At 45.2% G+C, this 13,764-nt stretch overlaps 24 non-coding genes across 24 annotated transcripts; all 24 read left to right on the forward strand.

Moving 5' to 3' along the window:
- Window positions 1-212: 212 nt before the first annotated feature.
- Window positions 213-294, forward strand: TRNAS-GCU (transfer RNA serine (anticodon GCU)). Its single transcript has one exon. It is a non-coding gene; the product is annotated as a tRNA-Ser (tRNA).
- Window positions 295-921: 627 nt separating this feature from the next.
- TRNAS-GCU (transfer RNA serine (anticodon GCU)) lies at window positions 922-1,003 on the forward strand. Its single transcript has one exon. It is a non-coding gene; the product is annotated as a tRNA-Ser (tRNA).
- Window positions 1,004-1,208: 205 nt separating this feature from the next.
- Window positions 1,209-1,290, forward strand: TRNAN-GUU (transfer RNA asparagine (anticodon GUU)). The gene has a single exon. It is a non-coding gene; the product is annotated as a tRNA-Asn (tRNA).
- Window positions 1,291-1,766: 476 nt separating this feature from the next.
- Window positions 1,767-1,848, forward strand: TRNAS-GCU (transfer RNA serine (anticodon GCU)). The gene has a single exon. It is a non-coding gene; the product is annotated as a tRNA-Ser (tRNA).
- Window positions 1,849-2,619: 771 nt separating this feature from the next.
- On the forward strand, window positions 2,620-2,701 carry TRNAS-GCU (transfer RNA serine (anticodon GCU)). Its single transcript has one exon. It is a non-coding gene; the product is annotated as a tRNA-Ser (tRNA).
- A 482-nt stretch (window positions 2,702-3,183) lies between these two features.
- On the forward strand, window positions 3,184-3,265 carry TRNAS-GCU (transfer RNA serine (anticodon GCU)). Its single transcript has one exon. It is a non-coding gene; the product is annotated as a tRNA-Ser (tRNA).
- Window positions 3,266-3,470: 205 nt separating this feature from the next.
- On the forward strand, window positions 3,471-3,552 carry TRNAS-GCU (transfer RNA serine (anticodon GCU)). The gene has a single exon. It is a non-coding gene; the product is annotated as a tRNA-Ser (tRNA).
- A 491-nt stretch (window positions 3,553-4,043) lies between these two features.
- TRNAS-GCU (transfer RNA serine (anticodon GCU)) lies at window positions 4,044-4,125 on the forward strand. The gene has a single exon. It is a non-coding gene; the product is annotated as a tRNA-Ser (tRNA).
- A 205-nt stretch (window positions 4,126-4,330) lies between these two features.
- Window positions 4,331-4,412, forward strand: TRNAS-GCU (transfer RNA serine (anticodon GCU)). The gene has a single exon. It is a non-coding gene; the product is annotated as a tRNA-Ser (tRNA).
- Window positions 4,413-4,617: 205 nt separating this feature from the next.
- On the forward strand, window positions 4,618-4,699 carry TRNAS-GCU (transfer RNA serine (anticodon GCU)). Its single transcript has one exon. It is a non-coding gene; the product is annotated as a tRNA-Ser (tRNA).
- Window positions 4,700-4,904: 205 nt separating this feature from the next.
- TRNAS-GCU (transfer RNA serine (anticodon GCU)) lies at window positions 4,905-4,986 on the forward strand. Its single transcript has one exon. It is a non-coding gene; the product is annotated as a tRNA-Ser (tRNA).
- Window positions 4,987-5,469: 483 nt separating this feature from the next.
- TRNAS-GCU (transfer RNA serine (anticodon GCU)) lies at window positions 5,470-5,551 on the forward strand. The gene has a single exon. It is a non-coding gene; the product is annotated as a tRNA-Ser (tRNA).
- Window positions 5,552-6,307: 756 nt separating this feature from the next.
- TRNAS-GCU (transfer RNA serine (anticodon GCU)) lies at window positions 6,308-6,389 on the forward strand. Its single transcript has one exon. It is a non-coding gene; the product is annotated as a tRNA-Ser (tRNA).
- A 1,042-nt stretch (window positions 6,390-7,431) lies between these two features.
- On the forward strand, window positions 7,432-7,513 carry TRNAS-GCU (transfer RNA serine (anticodon GCU)). Its single transcript has one exon. It is a non-coding gene; the product is annotated as a tRNA-Ser (tRNA).
- A 768-nt stretch (window positions 7,514-8,281) lies between these two features.
- Window positions 8,282-8,363, forward strand: TRNAS-GCU (transfer RNA serine (anticodon GCU)). Its single transcript has one exon. It is a non-coding gene; the product is annotated as a tRNA-Ser (tRNA).
- A 205-nt stretch (window positions 8,364-8,568) lies between these two features.
- On the forward strand, window positions 8,569-8,650 carry TRNAS-GCU (transfer RNA serine (anticodon GCU)). Its single transcript has one exon. It is a non-coding gene; the product is annotated as a tRNA-Ser (tRNA).
- A 484-nt stretch (window positions 8,651-9,134) lies between these two features.
- Window positions 9,135-9,216, forward strand: TRNAS-GCU (transfer RNA serine (anticodon GCU)). Its single transcript has one exon. It is a non-coding gene; the product is annotated as a tRNA-Ser (tRNA).
- A 483-nt stretch (window positions 9,217-9,699) lies between these two features.
- On the forward strand, window positions 9,700-9,781 carry TRNAS-GCU (transfer RNA serine (anticodon GCU)). Its single transcript has one exon. It is a non-coding gene; the product is annotated as a tRNA-Ser (tRNA).
- Window positions 9,782-9,986: 205 nt separating this feature from the next.
- On the forward strand, window positions 9,987-10,068 carry TRNAS-GCU (transfer RNA serine (anticodon GCU)). Its single transcript has one exon. It is a non-coding gene; the product is annotated as a tRNA-Ser (tRNA).
- A 903-nt stretch (window positions 10,069-10,971) lies between these two features.
- TRNAS-GCU (transfer RNA serine (anticodon GCU)) lies at window positions 10,972-11,053 on the forward strand. Its single transcript has one exon. It is a non-coding gene; the product is annotated as a tRNA-Ser (tRNA).
- A 205-nt stretch (window positions 11,054-11,258) lies between these two features.
- On the forward strand, window positions 11,259-11,340 carry TRNAS-GCU (transfer RNA serine (anticodon GCU)). The gene has a single exon. It is a non-coding gene; the product is annotated as a tRNA-Ser (tRNA).
- A 205-nt stretch (window positions 11,341-11,545) lies between these two features.
- Window positions 11,546-11,627, forward strand: TRNAS-GCU (transfer RNA serine (anticodon GCU)). The gene has a single exon. It is a non-coding gene; the product is annotated as a tRNA-Ser (tRNA).
- Window positions 11,628-12,530: 903 nt separating this feature from the next.
- TRNAS-GCU (transfer RNA serine (anticodon GCU)) lies at window positions 12,531-12,612 on the forward strand. The gene has a single exon. It is a non-coding gene; the product is annotated as a tRNA-Ser (tRNA).
- A 205-nt stretch (window positions 12,613-12,817) lies between these two features.
- TRNAS-GCU (transfer RNA serine (anticodon GCU)) lies at window positions 12,818-12,899 on the forward strand. The gene has a single exon. It is a non-coding gene; the product is annotated as a tRNA-Ser (tRNA).
- The last annotated feature ends 865 nt before the right edge of the window (window positions 12,900-13,764 follow it).

Consider the following 13,764-nt stretch of genomic DNA (forward strand, 5'->3'; position numbering starts at 1 on the left):
TCCGTCGTTTTGTCCGTTTTGTTTTGAACACAAATGCAGTCAAAATGATTAAACTCGCTTAAATCGAGGATGGGACGGCCGAGTGGTTAAGGCGATGGATTGCTGATACATTGGGCTCTAAACACGCGAGTTCGAATCTCGCCTCCGTCTTTTTAACCGGATTGTTTTAATCACAAATTCAGGTAAAATAATTAAACCAGTTTTAAATCGAGGACGGGGTGGCCGAGTGGTTAAGGCGATGGAATGCTACTCCATTGGGCTCTGCCCGCGCGTGTTCGAATCTCGACTCCGTCGTTTTAACCGGATTGTTTTAATCACAAATTCAGGCAAAATAATTAAACCAGTTTTAAATCGAGGACAGGGTGGTTAAGGCGATGGACTGCTAATCCATTGGGCTCTGCCCGCGCGAGTTCGAATCTCGCCTCAGTCGTTTTATCCGTTTTGTTTTGAACACAAATGCAGCCAAAATGATTAAACTCGTTTAAATCGCGGAAGGGATTTCCGAGTGGTTATGCGATGGATTGCTGATACATTGGGCTCTTAACACGCGAGTTCGAATCTCGCCTACGTCGTTTTAACCGGATTGTTTTAATCACAAATTTAGGCAAACTAATTAAACCAGTTTTAAATCGAGGACGGGGTATCCAAGTGGTTAAGGCGATGTGCTGCAAATCCATTGGGGTCTGCCCGCGCGAGTTCGAATCTCGCCTCCGTCGTTTTATCCGTTTTGTTTTGAACACAAATGCAGTCAAAATGATTTAACTCCTTTAAACCGCGGAAGGGATGGTCGAGTGGTTAAGGCGATGGAATGCTGATACATTGGGCTCTAAACACGAGAGTTCGAATCTCGCCTCCGTCGTTTTAAACGGATTGTTTTAATCACAAATTCAGTCAAAATAATTAAACCTGTTTTAAATCAAGGACGGGGTGGCCGAGTGGTTAAGGCGATGGACTGCTAATCCATTGGGCTCTGCCCGCGCGAGTTCGAATCTCGCCTCCGTCGTTTTGTCCGTTTTGTTTTGAACACAAATGCAGTCAAAATGATTAAACTCGCTTAAATCGAGGATGGGACGGCCGAGTGGTTAAGGCGACGGATTGCTGATACATTGGGCTCTAAACACGCGAGTTCGAATCTCGCTTCCGTCTTTTTAACCGGATTGTTTTAATCACAAATTCAGGCAAAATAATTAAACCAGTTTTAAATCGAGGACGGGGTGGCCGAGTGGTTAAGGCGATGGACTGTTAATCCAATGGGCTCTGCCCGCGCGAGTTCGAATCTCGCCTCCGTCGTTTTAACCGGATTGTTTTAATTACAAATTCAGGCAAAATAATTAAACCAGTTTTAAATCGAGGACAGGGTGGTTAAGGCGATGGACTGCTAATCCATTGGGCTCTGCCCGCGCGAGGTCGAATCTCGCCTCCGTCGTTTTAACCGGATTGTTTTAATCACAAATTCAGGCAAAATAATTAAACCAGTTTTAATTCGAGGACAGGATGGTTAAGGCGATGGACTGCTAATCCATTGGGCTCTGACGCGCGAGTTCGAATCTCGCCTCCGTCGTTTTATCCGTTTTGTTTTGATCACAAATGCAGTCAAAATGATTTACCTCCTTTAAACCGCGGAAGGGATGGCCGAGTGGTTAAAGCGATGGAATGCTGATACATTGGGCTCTAAACACGCGAGTTCGAATCTCGCCTCCGTCGTTTTAACCGGATTGTTTTAATCACAAATTCAGTCAAAATAATTAAACCAGTTTTAAATCAAGGACGGGGTGGCCGACTGGTTAAGGCGATGGACTGCTAATCCATTGGGCTCTGCCCGCGCGAGTTCGAATCTCGCCTCCGACGTTTTGTTCGTTTTGTTTTGAACACAAATGCAAGCAAAATGATTAAACTCGGTTAAATCGAGGATGGGACGGCCGAGTGGTTAAGGCGATGGATTGCTAATTCATTGGGCTCTAAACACGCGAGTTCGAATCTCGCCTCCGTCGTTTTATCCGTTTTGTTTTGAACACAAATGCAGTCAAAATGATTTAACCAGTTTTAAATCGAGGACGGGGTGGTTAAGGGGATGGACTGCTAATCCATTGGGCTCTGCCCGTGCGAGTTCGAATCTCGCCTCCGTCGTTTTATCCGTTTTCTTTTGAACACAAATGCAGCCAAAATGATTAAACTCGTTTAAATCGCGGAAGGGATTTCCGAGTGGTTATGGCGATGGATTGCTGATACATTGGGCTCTTAACACGCGAGTTCGAATCTCGCCTACGTCGTTTTAACCGGATTGTTTTAATCACAAATTCAGGCAAAATAATTAAACCAGTTTTAAACCGAGGACGGGGTATCCGAGTGGTTAAGGCGATGTGCTGCTAATCCATTGGGCTCTGCCCGCGCGAGTTCGAATCTCACCTCCGTCGTTTTAACCGGATTGTTTTAATCACAAATTCAGGCAAAATAATTTAACTCCTTTAAATCCCGGAAGGGATGGTCGAGTGGTTAAGGCGATGGAATGCTGATACATTGGGCCCTAAACACGCGCGTTCGAATCTCGCCTCCGTCGTTTTAACCGGATTGTTTTAATCACAAATTCAGGCAAAATAATTAAACCAGTTTTAAATCAAGGACGGGGTGGCCGAGTGGTTAAGGCGATGGACTGCTAATCCATTGGGCTCTGCCCGCGCGAGTTCGAATCTCGCCTCCGTCGTTTTATCCGTTTTGTTTTGAACACAAATGCAGTCAAAATGATTTAACTCCTTTAAATCACGGAAGGGATGGCCGAGTGGTTAAGGCGTTGGAATGCTAATCCATTGGGCTCTGCCCGCGAGGTCGAATCTTGCCTCCGTCGTTTTAACCGGATTGTTTTAATCACAAATTCAGGCAAAATAATTAAACCAGTTTTAAATCGAGGACAGGATGGTTAAGGCGTTGGACTGCTAATCCATTGGGCTCTGCCCGCGCGAGTTCGAATCTCGCCTCCGTCGTTTTATCCGTTTTGTTTTGAACACAAATGCAGTCAAAATGATTTAACTCCTTTAAATCCCGGAAGGGATGGTCGAGTGATTAAGGCGATGGAATGCTGATACATTGGGCCCTAAACACGCGCGTTCGAATCTCGCCTCCGTCGTTTTAACCGGATTGTTTTAATCACAAATTCAGGCAAAATAATTAAACCAATTTTAAATCAAGGACGGGGTGGCCGAGTGGTTAAGGCGATGGACTGCTAATCCATTGGGCTCTGCCCGCGCGAGTTCGAATCTCGCCTCCGTCGTTTTATCCGTTTTGTTTTGAACACAAATGCAGTCAAAATGATTTAACTCCTTTAAATCACGGAAGGGATGACCGAGTGGTTAAGGCGTTGGAATGCTGATACATTGGGCTCTAAACACGCGAGTTCGAATCTCGCCTTCGTCGTTTTAACCGGATTGTTTTAATCACAAATTCAGTCAAAATAATTAAACCAGTTCTAAATCGACAACGGGGTGGCCAAGTGTATAAGGCGATGGACTGCTAATCCATTGGGCTCTGCCTGCGCGAGTTCGAATCTCGCCTCCGTCGTTTTGTCCGTTTTGTTTTGAACACAAATGCAAGCAAAATGATTAAACTCGGTTAAATCGAGGAAGGGATGGTCGAGTGGTTTAAGCGATGGAATGCTAATCCATTGGGCTCTGCCCTCGCGAGTTCGAATCTCGCCTCCGTCGTTTTATCCGTTTTGTTTCGAACACAAATGCAGTCAAAATGATTTAACTCCTTTAAATCCCGGAAGGGATGGCCGAGTGGTTAAGGCGATGGAATGCTGATACATTGGGCTCTAAACACGCGAGCTCGAATCTCGCTTCCGTCGTTTTATCCGTTTTGTTTTGAACACAAATGCAGTCAAAATGATTTAACTCCTTTAAATCCCGGAAGGGATGGCCGAGTGGTTAAGGCGATGGATTTCTGATACATTGGGCTCTTAACACGCGAGTTCGAATCTCGCCTCCGTCGTTTTAACCGGATTGTTTTAATCACAAATTCAGGCAAAATAATTAAACCAGTTTTAAATCAAGGACGGGGTGGCCGAGTGGTTAAGGCGATGGACTGCTAATCCATTGGGCTCTGCCCGCGCGAGTTCGAATCTCGCCTCCGTCGTTTTATCCGTTTTGTTTTGAACACAAATGCAGTCAATATGACTTAACTCCTTTAAATCCCGGAAGGGATGGCCGAGTGGTTAAGGCGATGGAATGCTGATACATTGGGCTCTAAACACGCGAGTTCGAATCTCGCCTCCGTCGTTTTAACCGGATTGTTTTAATCACAAATTCAGGCAAAATAATTAAACCAGTTTTAAATCAAGGACGGGGTGGCCGAGTGGTTAAGGCGATGGACTGCTAATCCATTGGGCTCTGCCCGCGCGAGTTCGAAACTCGCCTCCGTCGTTTTATCCGTTTTGTTTTGAACACAAATGCAGTAAAAATGATTTAACTCCTTTAAATCGCGGAAGGGATGGCCGAGTGGTTAATGCGATGGAATGCAGTAATATTGGGTTATAAACACGCGAGTTCGAATCTCGCCTCCGTCGTTTTAACCGGATTGTTATAATCACAAATTCAGGCAAAATAATTAAACCAGTTTTAAATCAAGGACGTGGTGGCCGAGTGGTTAAGGCGATGGACTGCTAATCCATTGTGCTCTGCCCGCGCGAGTTCGTATCTCGCCTCTGTCGTTTTATCCGTTTTGTTTTGAACACAAATGCAGTCAAAATTATTTAACTCCTTTAAATCGCGGAAGGGATTGCCGAGTGGTTAAGGCGATGGAATGCTGATACATTGGGCTCCAAACACGCGAGTTCGAATCTCGCCTCCGTCGTTTTAACCGGATTGTTTTAATCACAAATTCAGGCAAAATAATTAAACCAGTTTTAAATCAAGGGCGGGGTGGCCGAGTGGTTAAGGCGATGGACTGCTAATCCATTGGGCTCTGCCCGCGCGAGTTCGAATCTCGCCTCTGTCGTTACTTCCGTTTTGTTTTGAACACAAATGCAGTCAAAATGATTTAACTCCCTTATACCGCGGAAGGGATGGCCGAGTGGTTAAGGCGATGGAATGCTGATACATTGGGCTCCAAACACGCGAGTTCGAGTCTCGCCTCCGTCGTTTTAACCGGATTGTTTTAATCACAAATTCAGTCAAAATAATTAAACCAGTTTTAAATCGAGGACAGGATGGTTAAGGCGTTGGACTGCTAATCCATTGGGCTCTGCCCGCGCGAGTTCGAATCTCGCCTCCGTCGTTTTGTCCGTTTTGTTTTGAACACAAATGCAAGCAAAATGATTAAACTCGGTTAAATCGAGGAAGGGATGGTCGAGTGGTTTAAGCGATGGAATGCTAATCCATTGGGCTCTGCCCGCGCGTGTTCGAATCTCGACTTCGTCGTTTTGTCCGTTTTGTTTTGAACACAAATGCAGTCAAAATGATTTAACTCGTTTAAATGTCAGAAGGGATGGCCGAGTGGTTAAGGCGATGGACTGCTAATCCATTGGGCTCTGCCCGCGCGAGGTCGAATCTCGCCTCCGTCGTTTTAACCGGATTGTTTTAATCACAAATTCAGGCAAAATAATTAAACCAGTTTTAAATCGAGGACAGGATGGTTAAGGCGATGGACTGCTAATCCATTGGGCTCTGCCCGCGCGAGTTCGAATCTCGCCTCAGTCGTTTTATCCGTTTTGTTTTGAACACAAATGCAGTCAAAATGATTTAACTCCTTTAAATCCCGGAAGGGATGGTCGAATGGTTAAGGCAATGGAATGCTGATACATTGGGCCCTAAACACGCGATTTCGAATCTCGCCTCCGTCATTTTAACCGGATTGTTTTAATCACAAATTCAGGCAAAATAATTAAACCAGTTTTAAATCGAGGACAGGGTGGTTAAGGCGATGGACTTCTAATCCATTGGGCTCTGCCCGCGCGAGGTCGAATCTCGCCTCCGTCGTTTTAACCGGATTGTTTTAATCACAAATTCAGGCAAAATAATTAAACCAGTTTTAAATCGAGGACAGGATGGTTAAGGCGTTGGACTGCTAATCTATTGGGCTCTGCCCGCGCGAGTTCGAATCTCGCCTCCGTCGTTTTATCCGTTTTGTTTTGAACACAAATGCAGTCAAAATGATTTAACTCCTTTAAATCCCGGAAGGGATGGTCGAGTGATTAAGGCGATGGAATGCTGATACATTGGGCCCTAAACACGCGCGTTCGAATCTCGCCTCCGTCGTTTTAACCGGATTGTTTTAATCACAAATTCAGGCAAAATAATTAAACCAATTTTAAATCAAGGACGGGGTGGCCGAGTGGTTAAGGCGATGGACTGCTAATCCATTGGGCTCTGCCCGCGCGAGTTCGAATCTCGCCTCCGTCGTTTTGTCCGTTTCGTTTTGAACACAAATGCAAGCAAAATGATTAAACTCGGTTAAATCGAGGAAGGGATGGTCGAGTGGTTTAAGCGATGGAATGCTAATCCATTGGGCTCTGCCCGCGCGTGTTCGAATCTCGACTTCGTCGTTTTGTCCGTTTTGTTTTGAACACAAATGCAGTCAAAATGATTTAACTCCTTTAAATCCCGGAAGGGATGGTCGAATGGTTAAGGCGATGGAATGCTGATACATTGGGCCCTAAACACGCGATTTCGAATCTCGCCTCCGTCGTTTTAACCGGATTGTTTTAATCACAAATTCAGGCAAAATAATTAAACCAGTTTTAAATCGAGGACAGGATGGTTAAGGCGATGTACTGCTAATCCATTGGGCTCTGCCCGCGCGAGTTCGAATCTCGCCTCAGTCGTTTTATCCGTTTTGTTTTGAACACAAATGCAGTCAAAATGATTTAACTCCTTTAAATCCCGGAAGGGATGGTCGAATGGTTAAGGCGATGGAATGCTGATACATTGGGCCCTAAACACGCGATTTCGAATCTCGCCTCCGTCGTTTTAACCGGATTGTTTTAATCACAAATTCAGGCAAAATAATTAAACCAGTTTTAAATCGAGGACAGGGTGGTTAAGGCGATGGACTTCTAATCCATTGGGCTCTGCCCGCGCGAGGTCGAATCTCGCCTCCGTCGTTTTAACCGGATTGTTTTAATCACAAATTCAGGCAAAATAATTAAACCAGTTTTAATTCGAGGACAGGATGGTTAAGGCGATGGACTGCTAATCCATTGGGCTCTGCCCGCGCGAGTTCGAATCTCGCCTCCGTCGTTTTATCCGTTTTGTTTTGAACACAAATGCAGTCAAAATGATTTAACCCCTTTAAACCGCGGAAGGGATGGCCGAGTGGTTAAAGCGATGGAATGCTGATACATTGGGCTCTAAACACGCGAGTTCGAATCTCGCCTCCGTCGTTTTAACCGGATTGTTTTAATCACAAATTCAGTCAAAATAATTAAACCAGTTTTAAATCAAGGGCGGGGTGGCCGACTGGTTAAGGCGATGGACTGCTAATCCATTGGGCTCAGCACGCGCGAGTGCGAATCTCGCCTTCGTCGTTTTGTCCGTCTTGTTTTGAACACAAATGCAAGCAAAATGATTAAACTCGGTTAAATCGAGGAAGGGATGGTCGAGTGGTTAAGGCGATGGAATGCTAATCCATTGGACTCTGCCCGCGCGTGTTCGAATCTCGACTCCGTCGTTTTGTCCGTTTTGTTTTGAACACAAATGCAGTCAAAATGGTTAAACTCGGTTAAATCGAGGATGGGACGTCCGAGTGGTTAAGGCGATGGATTGCTAATTCATTGGGCTCTAAACACGCGAGTTCGAATCTCGCCTCCGTCGTTTTAACCGGATTGTTTTAATCACAAATTCTAGCAAAATAATTAAACCAGTTTTAAATCGAGGACGGGGTATCCGAGTGGTTAAGGCGATGTGCTGCTAATCCATTTCGCTCTGCCCGCGAGTTCGAATCTCGCCTCCGTCGTTTTAACCGGATTGTTTTATCACAAATTCAGGCAAAATAATTAAACCAGTTTTAAATCGAGGACAGGGTGGTTAAGGCGATGGACTGCTAATCCATTGGGCTCTGCCCGCGCGAGTTCGAATCTCGCCTCAGTCGTTTTATCCGTTTTGTTTTGAACACAAATGCAGCCAAAATGATTAAACTCGTTTAAATCGCGGAAGGGATTTCCGAGTGGTTAAGGCGATGGATTGCTGATACATTGGGCTCTTAACACGCGAGTTCGAATCTCGCCTACGTTGTTTTAACCGGATTGTTTTAATCACAAATTTAGGCAAAATAGTTAAACCAGTTTTAAATCGAGGACGGGGTATCCGAGTGGTTAAGGCGATGTGCTGCTAATACATTGGGCTCTGCCCGCGCGAGTTCGAATCTCGCCTCCGTCGTTTTATCCGTTTTGTTTTGAACACAAATGCAGTCAAAATGATTTAACTCCTTTAAACCGCGGAAGGGATGGCCGAGTGGTTAAGGCGATGGAATGCTGATACATTGGGCTCTAAACACGAGAGTTCGAATCTCGCCTCCGTCGTTTTAACCGGATTGTTTTAATCACAAATTCAGTCAAAATAATTAAACCAGTTTTAAATCAAGGACGGGGTGGCCGAGTGGTTAAGGCGATGGACTGCTAATCCATTGGGCTCTACCCGCGCGAGTTCGAATCTCGCCTCCGTCGTTTTGTCCGTCTTGTTTTGAACACAAATGCTAGCAAAATGATTAAACTCGGCTAAATCGAGGAAGAGATGGTCGAGTGGTTAAGGCGATGGAATGCTAATCCATTGGGCTCTGCCCGCGCGTGTTCGAATCTCGACTCCGACGTTTTGTCCGTTTTGTTTTGAACACAAATGCAGTCAAAATGATTAAACTCTGTTAACTCTAGGATGGGATGGACGAGTGGTTAAGGCGATGGACTGCTAATTCATTGGGCCCTAAACACGCGAGATCGAATCTCGCCTCCGTCATTTTAACCGGATTGTTTTAATCACAAATTCAGGCAAAATAATTAAAACAGTTTTAAATCGAGGACAGGATGGTTAAGGCGATGGACTGCTAATCCATTGGGCTCTACCCGCGCGAGTTCGAATCTCGCCTACGTCGTTTTAACCGGATTGTTTTAATCACAAATTCAGGCAAAAAAATTAAACCAATTTTAAATCGAGGACGGGATGGCCGAGTGGTTAAGGCGATGGACTGCTAATCCATTGGGCTCTACCCGCGCGAGTTCGAATCTCGCCTCCGTCGTTTTATCCGTTTTGTTTTGAACTAAATGCAGTCAAAATGATTTAACTCGTTTTAATATCGGAAGGGATGGCCGAGTTGTTAAGGCGATGGATTGCTAATACAATGGGCCCTAAACACGCGAGTTCGAATCTCGCCTCCGTCGTTTTAACCGGATTGTTTTAATCACAAATTCAGGCAAAATAATTGAACCAGTTTTAAATCGAGGACAGGGTGGTTAAGGCGATGGACTGCTAATCCATTGGGCTCTGCCCGCGCGAGTTCGAATCTCGCCTCCGTCGTTTTATCCGTTTTGTTTTGAACACAAATGCAGTCAAAATGACTTAACTCCTTTAAATCCCGGAAGGGATGGCCGAGTGGTTAAGGCGATGGAATGCTGATACATTGGGCTCTAAACACGCGAGTTCGAATCTCGCCTCCGTCGTTTTAACCGGATTGTTTTAATCACAAATTCAGGCAAAATAATTAAACCAGTTTTAAATCGAGGACGGGGTATCCGAGTGGTTAAGGCGATGTGCTGCTAATACATTGGGCTCTGCCCGCGCGAGTTCGAATCTCGCCTCCGTCGTTTTATCCGTTTTGTTTTGAACACAAATGCAGTCAAAATGATTTAACTCCTTTAAACCGCGGAAGGGATGGCCGAGTGGTTAAGGCGATGGAATGCTGATACATTGGGCTCTAAACACGAGAGTTCGAATCTCGCCTCCGTCGCTTTAACCGGATTGTTTTAATCACAAATTCAGTCAAAATAATTAAACCAGTTTTAAATCAAGGACGGGGTGGCCGAGTGGTTAAGGCGATGGACTGCTAATCCATTGGGCTCTACCCGCGCGAGTTCGAATCTCGCCTCCGTCGTTTTGTCCGTCTTGTTTTGAACACAAATGCTAGCAAAATGATTAAACTCGGCTAAATCGAGGAAGAGATGGTCGAGTGGTTAAGGCGATGGAATGCTAATCCATTGGGCTCTGCCCGCGCGTGTTCGAATCTGGACTCCGTCGTTTTGTCCGTTTTGTTTTGAACACAAATGCAGTCAAAATGATTAAACTCGGTTAAATCTAGGATGGGATGGACGAGTGGTTAAGGCGATGGACTGCTAATTCATTGGGCCCTAAACACGCGAGTTCGAATCTCGCCTCCGTCGTTTTAACCGGATTGTTTTAATCACAAATTCAGGCAAAATAATTAAACCAGTTTTAAATCGAGGACAGGATGGTTAAGGCGATGGACTGCTAATCCATTGGGCTCTACCCGCGCGAGTTCGAATCTCGCCTCCGTCGTTTTATCCGTTTTGTTTTGAACTAAATGCAGTCAAAATGATTTAACTCGTTTTAATATCGGAAGGGATGGCCGAGTTGTTAAGGCGATGGATTGCTAATACATTGGGCCCTAAACACGCGAGTTCGAATCTCGCCTCCGTCGTTTTAACCGGATTGTTTTAATCACAAATTCAGGCAAAATAATTGAACCAGTTTTAAATCGAGGACAGGGTGGTTAAGGCGATGGACTGCTAATCCATTGGGCTCTGCCCGCGAGTTCGAATCTCGCCTCCGTCGTTTTATCCGTTTTGTTTTGAACACAAATGCAGTCAAAATGACTTAACTCCTTTAAATCCCGGAAGGGATGGCCGAGTGGTTAAGGCGTTGGAATGCTGATACATTGGGCTCTAAACACACGAGTTCGAATCTCGCCTCCGTCGTTTTAACCGGATTGTTTTAATCACAAATTCAGGCAAAATAATTAAACCAGTTTTAAATCAAGGACGGGGTGGCCGAGTGGTAAAGGCGATGGACTGCTAATCCATTGGGCTCTGCCCGCGCGAGTTCGAATCTCGCCTCCGTCGTTTTATCCGTTTTGTTTTGAACACAAATGCAGTCAAAATGATTTAACTCCTTTAAACCGCGGAAGGGATGGCCGAGTGGTTAAGGCGATGGAATGCTGATACATTGGGCTCTAAACACGAGAGTTCGAATCTCGCCTCCGTCGCTTTAACCGGATTGTTTTAATCACAAATTCAGGCAAAATAATTAAACCAGTTTTAAATCGAGGACGGGGTATCCGAGTGGTTAAGGCGATGTGCTGCTAATACATTGGGCTCTGCCCGCGCGAGTTCGAATCTCGCCTCCGTCGTTTTATCCGTTTTGTTTTGAACACAAATGCAGTCAAAATGATTTAACTCCTTTAAACCGCGGAAGGGATGGCCGAGTGGTTAAGGCGATGGAATGCTGATACATTGGGCTCTAAACACGAGAGTTCGAATCTCGCCTCCGTCGCTTTAACCGGATTGTTTTAATCACAAATTCAGTCAAAATAATTAAACCAGTTTTAAATCAAGGACGGGGTGGCCGAGTGGTTAAGGCGATGGACTGCTAATCCATTGGGCTCTACCCGCGCGAGTTCGAATCTCGCCTCCGTCGTTTTGTCCGTCTTGTTTTGAACACAAATGCTAGCAAAATGATTAAACTCGGCTAAATCGAGGAAGAGATGGTCGAGTGGTTAAGGCGATGGAATGCTAATCCATTGGGCTCTGCCCGCGCGTGTTCGAATCTGGACTCCGTCGTTTTGTCCGTTTTGTTTTGAACACAAATGCAGTCAAAATGATTAAACTCGGTTAAATCTAGGATGGGATGGACGAGTGGTTAAGGCGATGGACTGCTAATTCATTGGGCCCTAAACACGCGAGTTCGAATCTCGCCTCCGTCGTTTTAACCGGATTGTTTTAATCACAAATTCAGGCAAAATAATTAAACCAGTTTTAAATCGAGGACAGGATGGTTAAGGCGATGGACTGCTAATCCATTGGGCTCTACCCGCGCGAGTTCGAATCTCGCCTCCGTCGTTTTATCCGTTTTGTTTTGAACTAAATGCAGTCAAAATGATTTAACTCGTTTTAATATCGGAAGGGATGGCCGAGTTGTTAAGGCGATGGATTGCTAATACATTGGGCCCTAAACACGCGAGTTCGAATCTCGCCTCCGTCGTTTTAACCGGATTGTTTTAATCACAAATTCAGGCAAAATAATTGAACCAGTTTTAAATCGAGGACAGGGTGGTTAAGGCGATGGACTGCTAATCCATTGGGCTCTGCCCGCGAGTTCGAATCTCGCCTCCGTCGTTTTATCCGTTTTGTTTTGAACACAAATGCAGTCAAAATGACTTAACTCCTTTAAATCCCGGAAGGGATGGCCGAGTGGTTAAGGCGTTGGAATGCTGATACATTGGGCTCTAAACACACGAGTTCGAATCTCGCCTCCGTCGTTTTAACCGGATTGTTTTAATCACAAATTCAGGCAAAATAATTAAACCAGTTTTAAATCAAGGACGGGGTGGCCGAGTGGTAAAGGCGATGGACTGCTAATCCATTGGGCTCTGCCCGCGCGAGTTCGAATCTCGCCTCCGTCGTTTTATCCGTTTTGTTTTGAACACAAATGCAGTCAAAATGATTTAACTCCTTTAAACCGCGGAAGGGATGGCCGAGTGGTTAAGGCGATGGAATGCTGATACATTGGGCTCTAAACACGAGAGTTCGAATCTCGCCTCCGTCGCTTTAACCGGATTGTTTTAATCACAAATTCAGTCAAAATAATTAAACCAGTTTTAAATCAAGGACGGGGTGGCCGAGTGGTTAAGGCGATGGACTGCTAATCCATTGGGCTCTACCCGCGCGAGTTCGAATCTCGCCTCCGTCGTTTTGTCCGTCTTGTTTTGAACACAAATGCTAGCAAAATGATTAAACTCGGCTAAATCGAGGAAGAGATGGTCGAGTGGTTAAGGCGATGGAATGCTAATCCATTGGGCTCTGCCCGCGCGTGTTCGAATCTGGACTCCGTCGTTTTGTCCGTTTTGTTTTGAACACAAATGCAGTCAAAATGATTAAACTCGGTTAAATCTAGGATGGGATGGACGAGTGGTTAAGGCGATGGACTGCTAATTCATTGGGCCCTAAACACGCGAGTTCGAATCTCGCCTCCGTCGTTTTAACCGGATTGTTTTAATCACAAATTCAGGCAAAATAATTAAACCAGTTTTAAATCGAGGACAGGATGGTTAAGGCGATGGACTGCTAATCCATTGGGCTCTACCCGCGCGAGTTCGAATCTCGCCTCCGTCGTTTTATCCGTTTTGTTTTGAACTAAATGCAGTCAAAATGATTTAACTCGTTTTAATATCGGAAGGGATGGCCGAGTTGTTAAGGCGATGGATTGCTAATACATTGGGCCCTAAACACGCGAGTTCGAATCTCGCCTCCGTCGTTTTAACCGGATTGTTTTAATCACAAATTCAGGCAAAATAATTGAACCAGTTTTAAATCGAGGACAGGGTGGTTAAGGCGATGGACTGCTAATCCATTGGGCTCTGCCCGCGCGAGTTCGAATCTCGCCTCCGTCGTTTTATCCGTTTTGTTTTGAACACAAATGCAGTCAAAATGACTTAACTCCTTTAAATCCCGGAAGGGATGGCCGAGTGGTTAAGGCGTTGGAATGCTGATACATTGGGCTCTAAACACACGAGTTCGAATCTCGCCTCCGTCGTTTTAACCGGATTGTTTTAATC

Source organism: Phalangium opilio, unplaced genomic scaffold (assembly GCF_054372755.1).
Source record: "Phalangium opilio isolate 3A_F unplaced genomic scaffold, DU_Popi_V2 ptg000089l_1, whole genome shotgun sequence".
NCBI classification, from domain to species: Eukaryota; Metazoa; Arthropoda; class Arachnida; order Opiliones; family Phalangiidae; genus Phalangium; species Phalangium opilio.